This window comes from Hyperolius riggenbachi, chromosome 10 (genome assembly GCF_040937935.1).
Source record: "Hyperolius riggenbachi isolate aHypRig1 chromosome 10, aHypRig1.pri, whole genome shotgun sequence".
Taxonomy (NCBI): domain Eukaryota; kingdom Metazoa; phylum Chordata; class Amphibia; order Anura; family Hyperoliidae; genus Hyperolius; species Hyperolius riggenbachi.
Genome location: NC_090655.1, coordinates 267,622,755 through 267,645,836, shown reverse-complemented (window position 1 = coordinate 267,645,836; position 23,082 = coordinate 267,622,755). Strand labels below are relative to the sequence as shown.

Sequence of the window (23,082 nt, the reverse complement as noted above, 5' to 3'; positions counted from 1 at the left end):
TCGAATACCGAGCTCGAATAGCTGAAAAAGAGCTCGAATATTCGAGCTACTCGAATATTCGAGCTCTGCTGAGCACCACTATATATAACAACAATCACACAATCACCTCTTCCAGCCGCGTGTTTCCTCCATTTCCTGCAACTTCTCTTCCTGCTGTGGTACATCACTTCCTGTGTGTACGATTGCCATCTAGTGTTGAATAAACTAACTGCAATTTCTGTTTTTGGAATCAACTGCATTCTTGCTGGTTAGTCTGCACATCTGCCAATTTATTCATTTATTGCAGTTATAAAGCGCCAACATATTACACAACACTGGACATTAGTTAAGGTTACAGACAATATTTAGGGGTGACATACAGCAATAAGACAATACAGGAATACATGCAAACCAGACCATGGAGCACAGTATGAGTACAAGGTAATGCTTAGTCACTGGATGGGAGCATAGAGATTAAGCAAGACAAGTTCACTCAAGAGTTCACTGAGATCCATAGGATGGGTGTACAGTAATAGAGGTGTGTGATCAGGTAGCAGATATAAGGAGGACAACCCTGCCCGTAGGCTTACAATCTAGAGGGAGAGGTAGGGACACAAAAGGTAGGGGATCAGGGTTCAGCTGCGGAATTTAGAGCTCCAATGAGGGGAAGGGGGTAGGCCATAGTGAAAAGGATAGTTTTGAGTGCCTTCTTCAAGATGTTGCAGGAGGAGAAACCCTAATGGTGGGAGGTATGGAGTTCCATAGTGTTGAAACAGCTCTTGAGAAGTCTTGCAGGCGTGCATGGCATTGGGTGATGCAGGGTGCAGTCAGGCGAAGTTCATTGGAGGAGCCAATAATTGTTGTTTTAACAATTATTATTATTATTCCCCAACCTGGAGACAGAGAGCTACCATTTGGATGCCATACACACACATACCATACACACACATGCATACATACACATGCGCGCATATATCCCAATCTCAGTAAATAGGTATGAACAAGCACAAGGAAAGTAAAGATGAGAGCTGCCATTTAAATGCTATACACACACATGCATACACAAGCATACATACACATGCATACACACACATGCATACACACACATGCACACGTATATCCCAGTCATGAATCTGTGAATCAGTATGAACAAGCAGAAGGAAAGAGAAGACAAGAACAATGTTACATAAAGCTAAGAATATGATGCTGGAAATGTAAATTTGTCACCAGATCACAACAAAACCATCTTAGGCAATCTCTGCTTATCTGCGAAGGAAGCGCACAATGCTGTATTCCTCATTAAGTCCCAATGGACTCCTACTTTGTACCCCATGGATCCCTTTCCCTTCAGCTCTGAGTAGTTTGCTGGTAATGTCTCCTCCTCCAACATCCTGCCTGATGTGGTGTAAACCACCTTTCAGGGAACTCTTATGTGTAAACAATGCATGTGCTGCTATTGCTGTGACTGACTTTCCTTGTTCCAAGTCCCTTTTCTGCAAGATTGACCGTAGATACATGTTTTTATAAGAGGGCCATTCACTGATTTCTCGTTTGCCCAACATATTGTTTCATTGCAAGATGAAAATTACAGATGTTGTCTTACAATTGATCTAGTCTCTGATTTTGAATATTCTTTGATTGACAGTTGTCAGGCTTGGTAACGTATCTGTCCACAGCTCAGCTTCTATGCCCCAATCTAACTCCACCTTCTTCACTCTATGTGGCGCGTCCCCGCTTGAACGGGAGGTGAGGAATAACATCTATACGACCTTGGTTACACTCAGGCATGGTAGGTGCAAAGTATAAGAAATGAACATAGATAAATAACTCCCCAAAGCCAAACAGGAGATGAAAAGGAAGTCCAGTAACAGTTCAGGTCATACACAGGCAATCAGATTAAACGAGGCACGAGGGGTAAGGAAGACTCAGGTCACTAGGCAATCCAAAGGTCAATTCAAGTGGCAGACAAGGGAGGTCAGAAGCAAGCAGTGATCGGTCCAGGCAGCAGGCAAGTATGGTTGATAACAGGCAGAGGGCAAATCCAGAGTATTAATAATAATAGTAGAGAGCACCCAGCAACTAGCCACAGCTAACACTATCATGGGCAATGACAGAGCGCACTCAGCAGGTTTAAATACACTAAGCATCCAATCAGTGGCCGGCCACATGTATTCAGAACCAATCACAGACCAGCAACATTCCTGTCTGTCAGCTGACAGGAGAGATTAGCTGACACACACATACAGTGCTGCAAGCCTGTCAGCTGACTGGAGTGTCAGCTGACACAGCAACAACAAAGACACAGCCAGCTACACTATCTCTGCTGCCATCTAAGGAGGTAATGCAGGCAAGAGGAGCACAACAGCCGTCCAGCAATATGCGTGTGTCGATTCACAGCAGGCGCATCAACAAAGGGAACGACTGGTGAGACCCGGAAGTAGAGGCCTCGGCTTGATCTTCTGCAGAACAGTGTGCATCAGGCAGGTTCCTAACAACAGTACTCCTGACCTCACTGGTAGGTTGCATATACAGTGGGTTGCAAAAGTATTCGGCCCCCTTGAAGTTTTCCACATTTTGTCACATTACTGCCACAAACATGCATCAATTTTATTGGAATTCCACGTGAAAGACTAATACAAAGTGATGTACACGTGAGAAGTGGATCGAAAATCATACATCATTCCAAACATTTTTTACAAATAACTGCAAAGTGGGGTGTGCATAATTATTCGGCCCCCTGAGTCAATACTTTGTAGAACCACATTTTGTTGCAATTACAGCTGCCAGTCTTTTAGGGCATGTCTCTACCAGCTTTGCACATCTAGAGACTGAAATTCTTGCCCATTCTTTTTTGCATAACAGCTCCAGCTCAGTAAGATTAGATGGACAGCGTTTGTGAACAGCAGTTTTCAGATCTTGCCACAGATTCTCGATTGGATTTAGATCTGGACTTTGACTGGGCCATTCTAACACATAGATATGTTTTGTTTTAAACCATTCCATTGTTGCCCTGGCTTTATGTTTAGGGTTGTTGTCCTGCTGGAAGGTGAACCTCTGCCCCAGTCTCAAGTCTTTTGCAGACTCCAAGAGGTTTTCTTCCAAGATTGCCCTGTATTTGGCTTCATCCATCTTCCCATCAACTCTGACCAGCTTCCCTGTCCCTGCTGAAGAGATGCACCCCCCGAGCATGATGCTGCCACCACCATATTTGACATTGGGGATGGTGTGTTCAGATTGATGTGCAGTGTTAGTTTTCCGCCACACACAGCGTTTTGCATTTTGGCCAAAAAGCTCAATTTTGGTCTCATCTGACCAGAGCACCTTCTTCCACATGGTTGCTGTGTCCCCCACATGGCTTGTGGCAAACTGCAAACAGGATTTCCTATGCTTTCTGTTTACAATGGCTTTCTTCTTGCCACTCTTCCATAAATGCCAACTTTGTACAGTTCATGACTAATAGTTGTTCTATGGTCAGATTTCCCCACCTGAGCTGTAGATCTCTGCAGCTCGTCCAGAGTCACCATGGGCCTCTTGACTGCATTTCTGATCAGCGCTCTCCTTGTTCGGCCTGTGAGTCTAGGTGGATCGCCTTATCTTGGTAGGTTTACAGTTGTGCCATACTCCTTCCATTTCTGAATGATCGCTTGAACAGTGCTCCATGGGATGTTCAAGGCTTTGGCAATCTTTTTGTAGCCTAAGCTACATTTCTCAATAACTTTATCCCTGACCTCTCTGGTGTGTTCTTTGGACTTCACAGTGTTGTTGCTCCCAATATTCTCTTAGACAACCTCTGAGGCCATCACAGAGCAGCTGTATTTGTACTGACATTAGATTACACACAGGTGCACTCTATTTAGTCATTAGCACTCATCAGGCAATGTATATAGGCAACTGACTGCACTCAGATCAAAGGGGGCCGAATAATTACGCACACACCACTTTGCAGTTATTTATTTGTAAAAAATGTTTGGAATCATGTATGATTTTCGTTCCACTTCTCACGTGTACACCACTTTGTATTAGTCTTTCATGTGGAATTCCAATAAAATTGATTCATGTTTGTGGCAGTAATGTGACAAAATGTGGAAAACTGCAAGGGGGCCGAATACTTTTGCAGCCCACTGTATATACAGTATGTATAAGATGAACAAATCATCGATGATCCGGTACCACCCCAAGATGTGGTGGTCTCTTGGCACCAAACATCGTCATGCTCCCACCACCCAAAGTATAGATTCGCCACTGAGGGGGCACAACTTCTGTGGTGCATCTGTCCCTTGGGTGGTGGGAGCACTAGGTTGTTTGATGCCAGTCAATGGACAGGAAAATAAATGATTTTAAAGTTTTAATTGGTTTTATGTTTTGGAAAACGTTCCCTCGATAAAATTGGAATATAATAGGCAACCTATGAGGTGTTATGAGTATTCTGTGAGCTGAACATGGAAGCTTTGTTTTCTTCTTTTTGTTAGCATTCCTGTTTCTCCATGGAAGCCATTATTGTGTTGGTTCCTTTGCTGTGATCTTTTGTATTATTGTGGTGGCAGCCAGTGTCTGGGGTAACTGAAGCAGCATGAACTGGCATCTTTCTGGCATCAGTCTGTGACATTAGCATTGGCAGGCTGGTAGTTACTAACCCACCTCTTATTCATTTTTGAAAACAAAGTGAGGTGAGTGACCTTATCTGGTGACAGACATGGTTGATTCCCTGTGACCACACCACCAGTAGCACTGAAGGGTCTGCAGACAGATCACTGGATGCCGAGTAAAAAAGGACATGAATGGCATGCTGTGCCAATTGTGGGCAGATGTCAGGGCCTTTCACCCAAAACTGTATGGGGTCACCACTGCTCAGACATGCCTCACCATCACCACCACCAAAAAAGCAACCTAGATAATCATGCGCTATTCATTTTTGCCATTGTCAGTTGATATGGCCCAGTGATTCAGGTGTCAGTTGATATGGCTCAGTGATTCAGATGGTCATAGTAGATTTATCCCCCTGCTTGGGCCAATAGTGGGAGATGTGTGGCCTGGTGCTGGTACAGGAGGTGGTAGTAAAGGAGGAGGTAGTGGGTGTGGCCTGGTGCTGGTAGAGCTGGTCGTATAGAAGGTGATTGGTGTGGCCTGGTGCTGTTGGAGCTGGTAGTAGAGGAGGAGGTGGTGGGTGTGGCCTGGTGGTGGTAGAGCTGGTAGTAGAGGTCGTGGCCTGATGCTGGTAGAGCTGGTAGCAAGTAGTAGAGGAGGAGGTGGAGGGTGTGGCCTGGTGCTGGTAGAGCTGGTAGAACAGGAGGAGGAGGTGGGTGTGGCCTGGTGATGGTAGTAGAGGAGGAGGTGGTGGGTGTGGCCTGGTGCTGGTAGAGCTGGTAGTAGAGGAGGAGGTGGTGGGTGTGGCCTGGTGCTGGTAGAGCTGGTAGCAGAGGAGGAGGTGTAATCTAAATTTATAATGTAATGTAATCTAAATGTTACCCTATCCCCAGAACCCACATAAAAGGTGGTCTGATATTAAGAGCCTGAATTTCTCCAATACGTCTGGCTGTGGTAATTGCCACCAAAGAACAAGTTTTGGATGTTAAATCTGTAATAGAAATTTGATCCAAAGGCTCAAATGGAAGCTCAATAATAGAATTTAAAACTAACTTTAGATCCCATGGGGGCTCAGTAGGTTTCTTCACCACTGACTTGCTTTTTACCACCCTAATAAATCTTTTAATTAAGGAGTTTGAAGTGAAAGGAACATCAAAATACGCACCCAAAGCCCCTATCTGAACTTTAAGAGTCGGGACCCAATAGGGCGTTTTTGGCAGCATTTTGGGATAACTGACAATCACTGGCAATTCCCAAAAACCCTTTACCAATGAAAGTGAGTGGGGGAAAGCCCACTACTGCAATTGTGATTACAATCACAGGAAATGCAGCATTGAGTATAGCAGTGCTGCAAAATTCTATTTGGGGGCGATTTTTTTCTTAGGAGATATCCGGACACCTAGTAAGTATAATAAGGTTTATTGAAACAAAAAACACAAATAGATAAATCGAAGCACTGTACAATTTACTGTACAGCACTTCCAATTGCCGGGAAACGCGAGCGCATTGACCCTAGAAATCGCTGCACACGGCACAGCCACAATTTTCACCACTCTGCGTGCTACTGCTTAACACAGGATGGCAGCCGCAGAGTGGCTCTCTTGTTCCTCCAGGAGGCTACGGTGCGTCATCTTGCTCATCGCGAAATTAGCAGGGATGGAGCGCTTGCGCAAGCACGCAATGCCTGCAGGAGGAATTGGTAGATGTCCACGAACAGCCTGCCAGTCGCGAGCTGGCATTCTGTAAATGGGAAAAAAAACCAGCAAAAATTATTTGTACAGCACTGCGATCTACGGCAGCACTGTACGGGGGACAGCTCTGTCACTGCGCTCTCCTCAGGAGAGGCTTACAATCTGATCCCGCTCATAGGCTGATGCCTATGAGAGGTGTTTAACATGGTGGGATCTTGGGGGAGGGTAAAAATTTGAAAAAAAAATAGCTTATTTAATAAAAAAAAAAAACAGTTTTTAAATTAAAAAAAAAACAGTTTTTAAATTAAAAAAAATAGATTGCAGCAGCTATCTGATCCCACCAACAGAAAGCTCTGTTGATGGGATGAAAAGGAAGTAAAGTTAATTTGGGTGCTAAGTTGTATGACTGTGCAATAATTTGTTAAAGCTGCGCAGTGCTGAGTTGTAAAAAATCACATGGTCACTAGGGGGTGTAAGCCTGTGGTCCTCAAGAGGCTAAAGCGCTCCAATAAATTCTAGTGGGTTCCAGGTCTAAGAGTGTTTAATTTCAAACCCAGATCTAGACCTCTCTGGAGAATATCTACAATGTTTGGGATAGAAAAATTAATAAGATTTTCTGGAAAATGTTTGTTAAATTTACTAAAAACTTTCCAAAATCTTAAATAAATTGCTGAAGTAACCGGTTTCCTAGCATGCAACAGTAATAACTTTATCTGACAGACCTTTATTCAGTTATTCAGGAGGCATGAGAAGGCTCCACGCGTGGCGTGGTCCGCATGACCACTTCATCAGGAGCCACGCGTGGAGCCTTCTCATGCCTCCCCCAGCCTGAGCCTTATACCATACATTGGTCACCCTGTGGAGCCCTGGGCCGGTACAGTATGTCATACCACTTGGTATGAGAAAGAAAAGAGGAGGCGCTCTGAGCCTTCGAGTCAAAATGAAGTAACCCACTTCCAGGACAGGTCTCACCTTTTTACAGTTTGGCCAGCACAGCGTACTCGGCCATGATCAGCATATGTCCCTCTCTGCCGAGCCAGGGACCGGGCTCTCCAGGTTGGACTGGGCGGATGTGACGTCACTCTCCTGCACGCTTCCTAGGTTGTTGCTATGGAAATTAGGACGCACGCTCGTACCACAATGGCACTGCAGGTGGCGTCTATACGCTAAGGAAAAGAGGTGGTCTGGTTTAAAAAGCCACCATGAAGGCAAAATGGGCTATACTGTTGTTAAAAATGACAACGCGTTTCACGGAGGATCAGCCTCCGCTTTTTCAAGTCTTATACACTAAATAAAATTAATTCATTTTATACATGATGTCACAAGATTTCCACCAATCGGTCCTGTGTGGGGCGGGGATTAAGACCATAAACTTCATAGTAGTCTGAGAGAACGTAACACTCCTTGGTAGTTACACATCATTTAGCTGTATGCCTGCTCATTATGTTTTGTCCATGATTCACTTTATTTGTTAGCATGACTATGAGCGTATGCTTCCTACACTTTGGGTCATGCATCACTATTTTCTTTAGCACTTGCACCTTCTTTAGCTTTGCTCCTATTGTGTGACCCGGGTCTCCACTCTTTAATTGGGGCTCTTGTTGAACCCCAGTTTAAAGTATACTGTCAACTCAGGCATCTTTTATTGTATTGAGGTGAGGCATTGTTTATTTTGACATTATCATGTGTCTTTATAAAGGGTTTTGTATTAGTGGTTTATAGTACCTCTTTTTAGATGTTTTTATGGTTCTGGTTTTTCAATAAAATGTGTAACTTTTGATATTGAATTGGTGGTGCAGTTTATGTACAGTCTTTGCTTTGCTCTTTATTTCACAATCATTAAACTTGTGGCTGTCATTTTAAAATTCTTGCTTTGCTATAGACTTACATGACTTCTGCTCCGCCACACGTCGCCGTGCAAGTTGGCTGTTAACGCAGGGATGCAGAATTTGCGGAAAGAGGCGCCCTGGTAGATGGAAGCTTTTAAGCAGTTTAAAATCGAAAAAAAGAAACAAGGTAGATTACCTCAATGACAAAATATTTGTAATAACAAAAGAATTATTTTTTGTTATTACAAAGATTTCACCATTGAGATAAGCTACCTTGTTCCTTTTTCGATTTTAAACTGCTTTTAAAAGCTTCTATCTACCAGGGTGCCTCTTTCCCTAAATTGTGCTTCTATACCCCCCTACACACCCTGGAGGTTGTGACAGAACACAAGTGGTCCACACCACGGTAGACATGTCATTTTTTCTAAGAGAGCGACTGCATGCAGGTCTGGAAAGGGCCGCCCCAAGTGGAGTCGGGTTCTTAGGCTCCACCTGCTTCCTGTGGTTGGTTGCCCCTCTGCAACCCTCCTTTGTGAGTAGTGTTTTATTTACCTATTGTCACGTTTACATCCAAACATACCACACTATTGGGCTCCCATTTCCTGTCTTTTTTTGTCCAGGGTGCCAAGACACCCCCACTATACAATGTAGGGAGGCACTCGCATTAGATTGGGTACTTCCTGCGCAGAGCACCGTACGCTGTATGAACCACCCCACAGACTGTCATTGCCTAGCGATAGGCTGCAGTAAAGTTGTGATGAAATATGGTGAGTTTCCATGATTCATACATATTTAGAGAATATTTCAATCAACCAGTATTTAAGAAGTACAAAAGATGCCAACTAGTTGAAGTAACTTTGAAGTAGCATGATCAATTAATGGAAAATGACAGGTATAATAAGTTGAAATCATTTTAAAGAAAAATGAATGGCATTTGTCACAGTAAAATTTAACAAACTATGTGATCATGTTGGCATAGAAGTCTCTTTGTAAAAGTTTTTATTGGTAAATTTTATTGGACTAAACTAAACTGGCCATTTCAAAGTTACTTATTTATTTATTTATTGTATTTATAAAGCGCCAACATATTACGCAGCACTACTTAAACTAGTTGGCATCTGTAACGATTGGTGTAGCAAAACAGGAGTCTGTTTATTGTGTGATCTGCAGTATCACCAATAATCCAGACACTATACCTGATTATGTGGTGATCTGCAGAATCACCAATAATGCAAGTATAGCTAACAAGGTAATTGCAAGGTGTATAGTGCTTGGTGCAACTGTAATACTGGTCAGTTTTAGCAGAACCTCACCAGAGGAGCTGGTGGGTACTATCAGTAAAGAACCTCACCAGTGACAAGGGCTCACTGGTGAGTAGAGTGGTCAGACAGATCGGTTCAGCAACAGACAGGAGGATACAGTACTAAATCGGCAGGCAGAAGGATAGAGGTATTTCAGGCAGAGTCAGCAATAGGATCAGATGGGCAACAGTACAGAATCTAATAGCGTAATAGTAGTCAGAAGAGAGCCAAAGTCATACAAAGAATATCAAGCAATAATAACAGTAGTAATGATAATTCCTAGTCTTGTGTGAAATCCCTGGTTTCCTCCCAGATCAAAGCACACTGGAACTAATCTAAGGTCTGAGTGCTCACACGAAGCATTCGCAACAGCAGACAGTTTGCAAATGCTTTCTCGGAGGCTTAAGAAGCAGAGGAGACCTCTCGGCCACGCCCACGCCCATCAACCAATCACAGCTGCCGAGTGTCTCCTCTGACGTCAGCCGACCGGCAGGTCAGCTGACGCGCCTCCTCCCCGCATAAAGGTCCTGTCTGTGCGCGCGCGACAAAGCCACCCTATGAGCCACTGACAGTCCCCTCGGCGTGCTAGACGCCGGAGGGACAGGAGAATCGCCCGACAGGGAACCTGAAGCAGCTGCGGGGGCATCCTGACTGCCCACAGCTGCATCCGCACGGAATGTTACAGCATCTTTTGTACTTTTTAAATACTGGTTGATTGGAATATTCTCTATCAAATTATAATTATATATGAATCATGGAAACTCACTCCCATATTTCATCACAACTGGGCCTTACTAAACTTATATAGCAGCAACTGGACTTATTCAACTTCTATTGTCCAAAATAAACTTCCAAAATGGCTGACCTCTGGTCAAAGTATCCTTGAAATCAGCTGCTCTGTTGACAACTGATAGTTAAATTATTACACACAAATAACTCTATCAATATTGTATCTTTATATCCATCAATTTATTGAGGGGGAATAAATCACTACTATTTTTACTTTTCTTCAAATACAGTATATCTCATGGAATAGAATGTAATAATTGAGGAGCTAAAATACATAGATCTGTATTAAATCCTACAAGGAAAAAACTTTTGTCTCATAAGCCAATATAGAATAGATTTATTTGTATCAGAGTTCCCCTTTAACATGCTGTCCTTCTAGCCTTATTTTAAAAAAAAATTCTTTTGAACTTGGTAGTAGCAAAAAAGTTTCTGTACCGTTTAGCCAAACAAATTATATAGGTAGAAAAAAAGTTTAGTAAAAGTAATACCTTTTAATGGCTGATAGAGTTACTGTAAATGATGCAAGCTTTCTGGGATCTTGTCCCCTTCTTCAGGCATATTTCCAGATGTTAGCTGAAGTAAAACACTGATGGGGTAAACCGTAAACACGAAGATGACAGTTGTGCTGGTTACTGTTTAGCAGTTAGATGTCAGGTGATCAGCAGGCTGGAGCCAGTGAGCTCAAGCAAGCAAACATGAAATCCAGCAGGTTTCTGAAGATCATGAAGTCAAGTCAATCATGTTACATAAGGGGTCATGAATCCCATTCCACAATTTAAACCTTCTGTTAATGTCTTGAACATTTTAATAAATTTGTACTCAGAACTCTTTCTTGATTGTTCGTTTTTGAGTTACCCTTAAGAAGAAGTACTTTCAAATCTTGCATGCTTTGTCCTGGGTCACTGCATAGCTTGGACTGCCTGCTTACGCCATCATGTGCTATCATGCACAGCTTCCATGTCACTGCATAGCTTGGACTGCCTGCTTATGCTATCATGCACGGATTCCATGTCACTGCATAGCTTGGACTACCTGCTTATGTCATCATGCCCCATCATGCACGGCTTCCATGTCACTGCATAGCTTGGACTGCCTGCTTATGTCATCATGCCCCATCATGCACAGCTTCCATGTCACTGCATAGCTTGGACTGCCTGCTTATATCATCATGCGCTATCATGCACAGCTTCCATGTCAGTGCATAGCTTGGACTGCCTGCTTATGCCATCATGCACAGCTTCCATGTCACTGCATAGCTTGGACTGCCTGCTTATGCCATCATGTCCCATCATGCACAGCTTCCATGTCACTGCATAGCTTGGACTGCCTGCTTATGCCATCATGCGCTATCATGCACAGCTTCCATGTCACTGCATAGCTTGGACTGCCTGCTTATGCCATCATGTCCCATCATGCACAGCTTCCATGTCACTGCATAGCTTGGACTGCCTGCTTATGCCATCATGTGCTATCATGCACGGCTTCCATGTCAGTGCATAGCTTGGACTGCCTTCTTATGCCATCATGCGCGATCATGCACGGCTTCCATGTCACTGCATAGCTTGGACTGCCTGCTTATGCCATCATGCGCTATCATGCACGGCTTTCATGTCAGTGCATAGCTTGGACTGCCTGCTTATACCATCATGCACAGCTTCCATGTCACTGCATAGCTTGGACTGTCTGCTTATGCCATCATGCGCTATCATACACAGCTTCCATACTAAGTTTGTTTAACCAAGGTACCATTCTGCCTGGAGGACGGAACATGCTAATGCACTGTAATGTAACCTCAGGGGCTGGATGCCTCCATGCAGGACTGGGGATTGGAGAGAACACACACATTCCCTCCCTCAAACCTAACGGCCCTCTCACACTGGTGCGGTATTTTACTGCATTGAGATGAAGGAAGGATGACGTGCTTCCATTGCTGAAAGAAATGAATGGCATTTCGGAAGTTTGCGAGGAACGGAAGTGCTTAGGTATGAAGATTATTAAATAGATTTATATTTTCTCATGAACTTCTCATGAGTTACATTGAGTTTTACGTAACTAATACATAACAGGAACTGAGCCGGAGAAGTGAAACCTAAAATCTCTAACACATACAACTTTACCGACACATGAAAAATTCTTGTTTTGATGTTTTATGTCAGATTGTGTAAGGAACTTACATGTGTCTAGGAGCGTTAATGCCAAGACCTAGTCTGAAAGCGCTACTTCGGGGGTTCTCGGCGCTTGTTCCCCATTGATGACGCGACTGCTGGAATGCAAGATGCACATCTTGATAGGCGGAAGGCACGTTCCCAGTGTGCTCTCCACAAAGGTAAACAATAGTCAGCTGACTGTGGTCAGTTAACCCCCTTGCCGGTCCAATTGTTGCGGCAAGGGGCAGCGCAGCACTTTTTTAAAAAAATTTTTTTAATCATGTAGCTAGCCTAGCGCTAGCTACATGATAGCCGCTGACAAGCAGCATCCCCCTAGCTTCTTCGATCGCCGCCTGCGATCTGCGCAAGCAGGAAATCCCGTTGAGAACGGGATGGGGCGGGATGACGTCACCGACATCATAGGGAATGCCGATCCACCCCTCAGCGCTGCCTGGCGCTGATTGGCCAGGCTGCGCAAGGGTCTGGGGGGGGGGGGGGGGGCTCGGCGGGTAGCGGCAAATCGGGCGGGTAGCGTCGGCGATCGAGTACCACATGCAGCTAGCAAAGTGCTAGCTGCGTGTAGGGAAAAAAAAATTATGAAAATCGGCCCAGCAGGGCCAGAGCAATCCTCCTGCGCGATAACTGGCAAGGAGGTTAACAGTGCGGTATCAGCTGACGTTACAGCTGACACCTAGGCAGGTTACTGCTGTGTGTTCTGATTGGATGAGTGTGGCCGGCCACTGATTGGATGAGAGTTATATTTAAGCTTCCTGAGTGCTCCCAGTCATCGCCCGTGATAAAGCATAGCTGCGGCTAGTTGCTGGGTGCGCACTTTGAATCCTGACTGCTGAATTGTTATTCTCCCTTGACTTGTTTACCTTTTACTCTTGTTTGTTGCCTGGACCAACCTCTGCTTGTTACCTGGAAACCTCTTGCTTGCTGCCTGGACCGATCTCTGCTTGTTACCTGGATACTCTAGCTTGCTGCCTGGGCTGAACTCTGCTTGTTACCTAGACATTCTTGCCTTTTGCGTGGACTCTGCTTACCTGAATACATCTATATATTGCCTGGACTGTGCATTACCATACTGCTGCATACGTGTCTACCATTGTGGCCCTCATCCTCTCATGTACTTTCATAATTGAACTTGTGAATGTTATGATACTAGCTCAGTGGGGTTCTGAGGGGTTATTGTTCACTCTACTTCAGTCTGTATGCCTTGCATGTTAAGCCCTGGATGTAACTGTAGCCAGGAGACAAATCAAGCGTACTGTTCACGTGGGGGCTTGTCTATAGGTGAAGACTGTGGGTCGGGCTCAGAGTCAAGGCAATAGATTGGGGCATAGAGACTGATTGTGGACATAACCTGCCAAGCCTTATAGATTGTTTATGTTTTAGAACCGGGTTAGTTTTACAGTTTCTGTGATATTTCCCATACAATAGTGACAAATTCAGAGGAACATTGTACAAACAAAAAGGCTCTATAAGGGAAATGTAATCATTTTTAGATCAAATTACTTTTTTGATAGAAGGTAAATGTGTGATTTATTGTTTGGAAACGTAATATTTTGATAGGGAAAATGTCCAGAAGATATCCTTTATGCCAATGTTATTTTGCAAATTTGATTGAATCATTACTGAAGGGACTTTAGATGGTGAAGGTATTATTGATTCTATAATTAACAATTTGTAGATAGAAACTTTGAAATCTGATTGGAGATAATAGGGCTTGTCAGAAAGCAAAATGCTACATAGATAACATAAAATGTACATTTAAATCAGATGATGGAAAATATGATTATACAAATTGCATTAGTATCATGTCCTGCATTAATACATTTTCGATTATATAGTTTTAACATTGATTGATAGTGAACAAAGATCACAGTTGGCAAGGATATGTTTGGAAGATCAAACTGAATATGCTATACATTTCCAAATAATAACACAAACTTTTAAAAGAGGTATAACATATTTAAAAAATACAGGTATACATTAAATCATCGGTAGGAGGTAGAGCCGCTGCAACCACTAATGCAAAACCAGCTAGCAGCCAGGGATCCAAAACATCTCAAAGCCAGATTTCCAAAAAGGATGTCCCGCTACACCAGTTGGAAGGGTAAAAAGCGCCAAGTCTTTATTTAGAACATCAATTGACACACAGGAAACCGCTCACACGTGTCGGAGCTCTGATTGGCTCCTTAATATACATAGCTTGATTAATCATTAAATCATACAGATCTGAGGGCAAATAAATGATATGAATACCATCAAGATGAATGTATTAACACCACAATTATAGCAATAGCTGGAAGGGAGCACATTTCAATACATGTAACAATGTCAGGAATTCCAACTAATGATGTGCATTGTTATTATTTCAGCTAATATTTATAATAATTTTACTATGGATGAAAAAGTAATGACATTGAAAGGTCAGATTTATCATCATGTTTACATTTTCAGCCCAAGGTTATTTGTTTGCTTATTTAAGAAGGGTCTATCAGTTTTGTCATCATATTTACAGGTTTGTTTATTGTAAGAAATGAAAGAGTTAACTTACACAGTGATATAATTACACATAAGGAACAAAGAAGGTTTGCGGTTAAAGCGGACCTCAACTCAGAACTTCCTCTCTGCTCTAAAATACATGCAACAGCATAATAACCTTGAAAGGAAAACATTTCTTTGTTACAGCTGTTACAAATCCGAACATAAATCTGCACTGTTTCTCCTTCCTGCTTTCATGGAAGCAGACATATTACCACCCTGTGCTTTCAAATGAGCTTATCTGCCTTACCTGAAAATGGCAGTCAGGTGACACGGGGAGAGATCAAATTACAACTTGTGATTAGACACAAATGAGGGGGCATTAGTCAGGCTAAACTCTCTAAATACATACAGGGTGCATTTCTCTGTTTTCCTTCTGTCTTGTGCAAGAGTTCAGGTTCATTTTAAGTAAGGTCCAGTTAGGAAGTGATTCAAAAGTGTTTTTTTTCCCTTGAGTTCATTCCTAAAGCTTGTATGGAGGAGTTATATTACATAGACAAGTACATACATGTAATAAGTTAACAGTTTCTCTTTACAATATGTATGATACACATTAATACATTTTCATAAAATGGGTGAAAAAATGGAAATAATTAGCCACAAAGGTTTATTGTCAAGTCTATCTTAAGAACTGAATTACAGGCAGCAGAGATTACATGTAATTATCAGAAAGAAGGTAGAATACAATTGTTAATATTTTAAGTTACATTTTTGAAATAATTCAAGAAAATCAATGAAAAGAATAGGGGGAAACACACTTGTTACTACAGCAGCAGGAAACATACTCTTGCATCCTGTAAGGGAGGGTGATGAGAACAGGGGGAAACCACTTGTTACTACAGCAGCAGGAAACATACTCTTGCATCCTGTAAGGGAGGGGGAGAGAACAGGGGAAACACACTTGTTACTACAGCAGCAGGAAACATACTCTTGCATCCTGTAAGGGAGGGGGAGAGAACAGGGGAAACACACTTGCTACTACAGCAGCAGGAAACATACTCTTGCATCCTGTAAGGGAGGGGGAGAGAACAGGGGAAACACACGTGTTACTACAGCAGCAGGAAACATACTCTTGCATCCTGTAAGGGAGGGGGAGAGAATAGGGGAAACACACTTGTTACTACAGCAGCAGGAAACATACTCTTGCATCCTGTAAGGGAGGGGGAGAGAACAGGGGAAACACACTTGTTACTACAGCAGCAGGAAACATACTCTTGCATCCTGTAAGGGAGGGGGAGAGAACAGGGGAAACACACTTGCTACTACAGCAGCAGGAAACATACTCTTGCATCCTGTAAGGGAGGAGGAGAGAATAGGGGAAACACACTTGTTACTACAGCAGCAGGAAACATACTCTTGCATCCTGTAAGGGAGGGGGAGAGAACAGGGGAAACACACTTGTTACTACAGCAGCAGGAAACATACTCTTGCATCCTGTAAGGGAGGGGGAGAGAATAGGGGAAACACACTTGTTACTACAGCAGCAGGAAACATACTCTTGCATCCTGTAAGGGAGGGGGAGAGAACAGGGGAAACACACTTGTTACTACAGCAGCAGGAAACATACTCTTGCATCCTGTAAGGGAGGGGGAGAGAACAGGGGAAACACACTTGCTACTACAGCAGCAGGAAACATACTCTTGCATCCTGTAAGGGAGGAGGAGAGAATAGGGGAAACACACTTGTTACTACAGCAGCAGGAAACATACTCTTGCATCCTGTAAGGGAGGGGGAGAGAACAGGGGAAACACACTTGTTACTACAGCAGCAGGAAACATACTCTTGCATCCTGTAAGGGAGGGGGAGAGAATAGGGGAAACACACTTGTTACTACAGCAGCAGGAAACATACTCTTGCATCCTGTAAGGGAGGAGGAGAGAACAGGGGAAACACACTTGTTACTACAGCAGCAGGAAACATACTCTTGCATCCTGTAAGGGAGGGTGATGAGAACAGGGGGAAACCACTTGTTACTACAGCAGCAGGAAACATACTCTTGCATCCTGTAAGGGAGGGGGAGAGAACAGGGGAAACACACTTGTTACTACAGCAGCAGGAAACATACTCTTGCATCCTGTAAGGGAGGGTGATGAGAACAGGGGGAAACCACTTGTTACTACAGCAGCAGGAAACATACTCTTGCATCCTGTAAGGGAGGGGGAGAGAACAGGGGAAACACACTTGCTACTACAGCAGCAGGAAACATACTCTTGCATCCTGTAAGGGAGGAGGAGAGAACAGGGGAAACACACTTGTTACTACAGCAGCAGGAAACATACTCTTGCATCCTGTAAGGGAGGGTGATGAGAACAGGGGGAAACCACTTGTTACTACAGCAGCAGGAAACATACTCTTGCATCCTGTAAGGGAGGGGGAGAGAACAGGGGAAACACACTTGTTACTACAGCAGCAGGAAACATACTCTTGCATCCTGTAAGGGAGGGGGAGAGAACAGGGGAAACACACTTGTTACTACAGCAGCAGGAAACATACTCTTGCATCCTGTAAAGCTTTGTTCACATTCAAAATCAAAATAACTGACTCCTGAGATTCTCGATTTTTTGCACGTTTTCCCCCTCCCGGCGCTCCACTGCGCGCTACGATTTTGTACAAAGCGCTTTTGCAGAGCAATTCCGCTTATTCACTTCCAGCCGTCAGTCAGGAAGTGAACTCTTTCACCCGGAAGTACAATGTATTTATTCATAAAAGCGCGACCGCAATCGCCGGATAATGCAATTTGTGAGCATTTTGCGCTGTTCCTAAACCTTCCATTTTTAGCAAAATTGTCTCCAAAATGGTACATGCAGCGCTTTGCTGAGCGGAAAGCGGACGAAACGCGCCGATATGAACTGTCCCATAAGGAATCGGTGCACTAGCGATTTCAGGGCATTTTTAAAAATCACTGGAGCTAAGAAAAAACAACCCAAAATGCCCTCGGTGTGCACAAGCCCTTATTATTTGGTATACAAAAACAGTACCTGCATCACATATCAAATTGTTAGAACATTTAAAATTAAGAAATTCCCAGCAAGGTCGAGAAAAGGGAGAAAGTGAATATCCTAAGCCTTGGAAATATGCGAGTGATTGGCAATGTGAGTGCTATATAAACATTGGTTTATAGAAGTTAGAATGATTATAATAAATTATAATGACTTCTATAACAGGGGATGTAATATGTGTTGAGACGTTTGAAGTAAACAAATGTTTGACAGATGTGACTGTTGGCAAGGGCCCCGCCAGTTGCAGAATTACATTTGTCAATCTATTTGGTGTCAGTATCAAATCAATAACCAAACTATTGAGCAATCATATACAGTATTACATATATAATGTTGAAAATATAATCAGAAATAAATATACAAAGTACTAGGTGGAATTGGGCTGCACGCTTCTGTTGAGAATCAGAGACATTGGCGTTTACCCATCACCCTTATTCTTTAGAGAAGTTCCACATCTTGAGGGTGAGGAGGAGACTCCCGAGCTGCTGCTATATCAAATTACAGACCCCTAGATTGGTATATATGTGATATCTGGGAACAAGCGGTGCTGGAGGTCTGCATTGCTACACAGAAGTGGCACGGGGCCCCCTCCCTACCCTACACATAGGGGGACTGTAGGAGGCCTGGCTGGGGGGATATTCAGCATGAAATGTAATGAATGAGGGGTGCATCTCTCTGCACATGCCCAGATCTCTGGTGACCAGCAGCCATTCTCTCTCCTCCACTGCTAATTCTTCCCATACTTTCCCACCAGGGTGACAGAATAATACAAATACCCACAATGCCTCTGGCTAAGCTAGCTTCCAGCTACAAGGCAACTGCACCCATAAGAGCTGGGGTACAAACGCCGTCTATAGGGCCACAAGTAGGGATCTATTTATTTAGAAAAGAGGGTTACATTTCTTATTTTGACTTCATTTTCATTGCATTTATTCACAGTTTCAACTCTCTGTAGAAACTCAGCCAAAAAAACACACAAAAATAAAAGGTTCACATATTTTTTTATGACTGTAAACAATACAGAGAGGGAAATCTCCTTTCCTCAGTTCATTCTGGATAAATGGGAGCTTCTAATATTCCCACATCTACAGCTCACATTAGGTACATAACAATTGTATAAAGAGCTTTCTTGGAGTCTCGCCTTCTTGTTTTTAATTTAAGGGGGTTAATTTCTGACTCTCAATTGTACAAAGCAGCCATATCAGTGTGACATAAACTCTGGTTCAGTCAGCTCCCAACAAAAACAAATAATTCACTTTTCAGCACTCTTGTTATCAGGAGTGTTTGATAAGCCATATAAAAAGTGTTTTCGCTTGTATTTACTCTTCAGGAGAGCCGTGGCTGCATGCAACTGCAGAACCTGCCTCATTAGCATAGATATTAACCCTGGTTTATTAACCCTTCCAATCAGAAATATAAAAAGTGATCACAGGCAAGTTCTAACTAGGCTTAGCACTATATGTGCCCATATTTATCTCACTATGTCACCTCAGTTCAGGAACTTTAAAGCTTAACCCAACAATACACTGAGTACCATGTAAGAAGCCTCTGTGTATACTGTGTAATTATGCTTCTTTGTGCAAAAAAATAAACTAAAAAAATAGACAAAGTTTATCAGGACACTTTTAGCCAAGAAATTTCTCACACTCTGCACCTGAAAATAGGGCTTTTCGCAGTGTGAGATCTCTCATGTGTGACAAGGTTTGATTTATGCCAAAAGCATTCCCCTCACTCAGCACACGCATAGGGCTTTCCACCTGTGTGGGATCTTTCATGACTAACAAGCTGTGATTGCTGTGCAAAACATTTCCCACACTCAGCACATGTATAAGGCTTTTCACCAGTGTGAGATCTGTCATGTAAGATAAGGCTTGATTTCTGTGCAAAACATTTCCCACACTCAGCACATGTATAAGGCTTCTCACCAGTGTGCAATCGCTCATGATTTACAAGGACTGATTTATGCCCAAAACATTTCCCACACTCAGCACATGAATAGGGCTTCACACCAGTATGAGATCTCTCATGTATGACAAGGTTTGAGTTACTCGCAAAACATTTCCCACACTCAGCACATCTATAGGGCTCTTCACCAGTGTGGGATCTTTTATGAGTGAGAAGATAAGATTTCTGTGCAAAACATTTTCCACATGCAGCACATGAATACGGTTTTTCACCAGTGTGGGACCTTTCATGAGTGATAAGGCTTGATTTCTGTGAAAAACATTTCCCACACTCAGCACATGTATAAGGTTTTTCACCAGTGTGCGATCGCTCATGTTTTACAAGGACTGATTTATGCCTAAAACATTTCCCACACTCAGCACAAGAATAGGGCTTCTCACCAGTATGAGATTTTTCATGTGAAACAAGGCTTGATTTATACCCAAAACATTTCCCACATTCAGCACATGAATAGGGCTTTTCACCAGTGTGGGATCTTTCATGTAAGATGAGGCTTGATTTCTGTGCAAAACATTTCCCACACTCAGCACATTTGTAAGGCTTTTCACCAGTGTGAGATCGCTCATGGTTTACAAGGATTAATTTATGCCCAAAACATTTCCCACATGCAGCACATGAATAAGGCTTCACACCAGTATGAGATCTCTCATGTATGACAAGATGTGATTTAGAAACAAAACATTTCCCACACTCAGCACATGAATAAGACTTCTCACCAGTGTGTGATCTCTCATGTATGACAAGATGTGATTTACAAACAAAACATTTCCCACATGTGGAACAGGAATGAGACCTTCCAGCAGGAGGAGAGCTGTGCTGGGTATGAGGCCCCTCAGGGTTAGACAGGTGAGGGGAGTCTGGGGGAATATTTGGGGTAACCAGGATATCTGCAGGAGACTCTTGTCCAGTGACATCATCATCCGTTGTACAGTCTGTGGATACAGAGAGACGAGTCTCTGAGAGGTTCCTGATGCCGGGACTCCGCCCTGCAAATAGAGAAACATCATCACTTCCTGTTAGAGAATTCTGAGGGGAGGAACAATTATCATCAGGGAGGGTCAGAGAGCTGCTGAGAATTCCAAGTTGATGCAGTTTTTGCAGTTTGGAAATGGACCGAATGCAGCAGCTGCATAACTTTGCATATAATTTTTTTGTAACAGGTACATTTTTATTGTATTTTTGGTTTTTGCACACAAAATACAACATAACAAAACATTTGAACATACCATAACAAGAACACAATGGTAAGCCAATACATTCTTAGAAAAAAAAAGAGGAGAAAGAAAGATAGTAGCTCCCTGATGTGAAGAGACACATGAAGGGGCGAAGAAAAAGAAGAAGAGAAGGAAGTATCATTATCAGTGCTACATGTTATACACGTCAGAATATATCCATCTTACACACAGTCTCAGCACTATGTATCATACTTCATGGATTATTGTCGTATATCGAATAGAGAATCTTCATTCATCCATTGTCACTGGTTATATAACTGAAATTATCAACTTGTGCAATATCAAGAGTCTCTGTGAATATTGATTATTCTAGATACCTTCCGATAGATCCCATCCCCCCACTGGAGCTTATCGAGCATATATCTCTTTTCATTGAAGAGTAAATCATTCTGTCAGAGCTTATAAACACTCATTGAGCAGGCATGGGTGCTGTAAGTGTAGTAGTACACGGCAATCTGAGTTTATGTATAGTTTTTTTGTGAAAGTTTTCCTCAGGCTACATGTAACAAAGTACCTGTAAAGGATCGCGGAGACACCACCGCGCGGTCTGGCAGCGGGGCGGCGGTTTCCGCGTTCAGACCGGCGGTTTCCGCACAACAGCATGCGTCTGGTGTGTCTGAGCCTAGTAGTGCACACAGATGGAGAGCTGCGCGTGCTAGGAGGCAGAACCTTTATGCCAAAAGGAGAGGGATCAGCTGATCAGGACTGTCAGCTGATCCCAGTGCAGGGAGATGATTGGCTGAGCGGCGCTGAGGAGCGCTGCACTATATATACTCCTTGCCTGTCAGTTGCTGGTTGTCTGCCGTTGCGAATACATACGTGTGAGCACTCAGACCAGTCAGATCCCACAGTGTGTTAGAACCAGGAGGACCTGGGAATTCACACTGAGCTAGATTACTATTGAGTTATATGTCAGAACAGTTCCAGGGTGTTGAGACCACGGACCTCACACCCAAGCTTAGGGATACTGTGTCATTGCTGAAGTTATACTTTAGACCAGTTCCGGGGTGTTGTGACCAAGGACCTCACACCTAAGCTTAGGGATACGGTGTAATTGCTGTGTTATACCTTAGACCAGTTCCAGGGTGTTGTGACCAAGGACCTCACACCCAAGCTTAGGGACTCTGTGTTATATCTATATGTTATGACTATTTGCTCTGTCGACCTCTCTCTTGCTTTCTGATTCGGTACCTCTGCATATCTGTTGCCAGACCCTGCCTGTACCCGGTTACCGAATCAGTCTTCTGTCTCTGTACCTCATCTGCTCGTGTGTTTTGCTGACCTGGCCTGCCCGACCAGCCTAGCTGTCACTCTCCCTGAGGGTTCAGCTTATCAGTATTAGCAGTGACACCATTCCACCAGGTGTCAGCTGCAACCAGGACTCCCGCACCTCAGAGAGCCTGGTCTGTTAGCAGCCAGTAGTCACCTCCTTTGGCTGCAGTACAATTTACCATCTATACTGTTATCCCTGGTTACCAGGCCCTCACTATCTAGTGATAGTGTCTGCACCGCCCAGGGCCACCTGCCCCTCAGGTGGCTCTTGGCCGAGTTACTTATATCTTCCGCTCCTCTGAGATAGTCTACAGTTCATCAATCACATTACTCATTAGGTGTCCAGAGGTTAGTCATACCTGTATTATTGGTGATTCTGCAGATCATCCATAATCAGGTATATATCTGTATTGTTGATGATTCTGCAGATCATCTACAATCAGATTCTCTCTGTGTGCTGACACCAATCGTTACAGTACCTCACCTGGTATATATTTGTAAATGTCTGTCAATACATTCCTACAATTCTTGTCGCCCCATCCAGACCAAATATAGTCCAATTTATTGGGACAGTTCCGACTTTTATATGTCATTTTACATAGTGGGAGGATTTTGTTAACTGCGTTAATTCATTCAGCTTTGGTGGGTATGATAGGCTGGCTCCTATCAGATAAGATTACTTTCCTAGCTACATGGCAAAGCGTAAATATCATTGCTTGTTTATACTTACCATAACTGCCT

The 23,082-nt window shown here is 43.3% G+C and overlaps 1 pseudogene; it reads right to left on the bottom strand.

Moving 5' to 3' along the window:
* LOC137537176 (uncharacterized) overlaps positions 1 to 23,082 on the bottom strand; it is an 84,879-nt pseudogene that overhangs the window by 25,007 nt on the left and 36,790 nt on the right.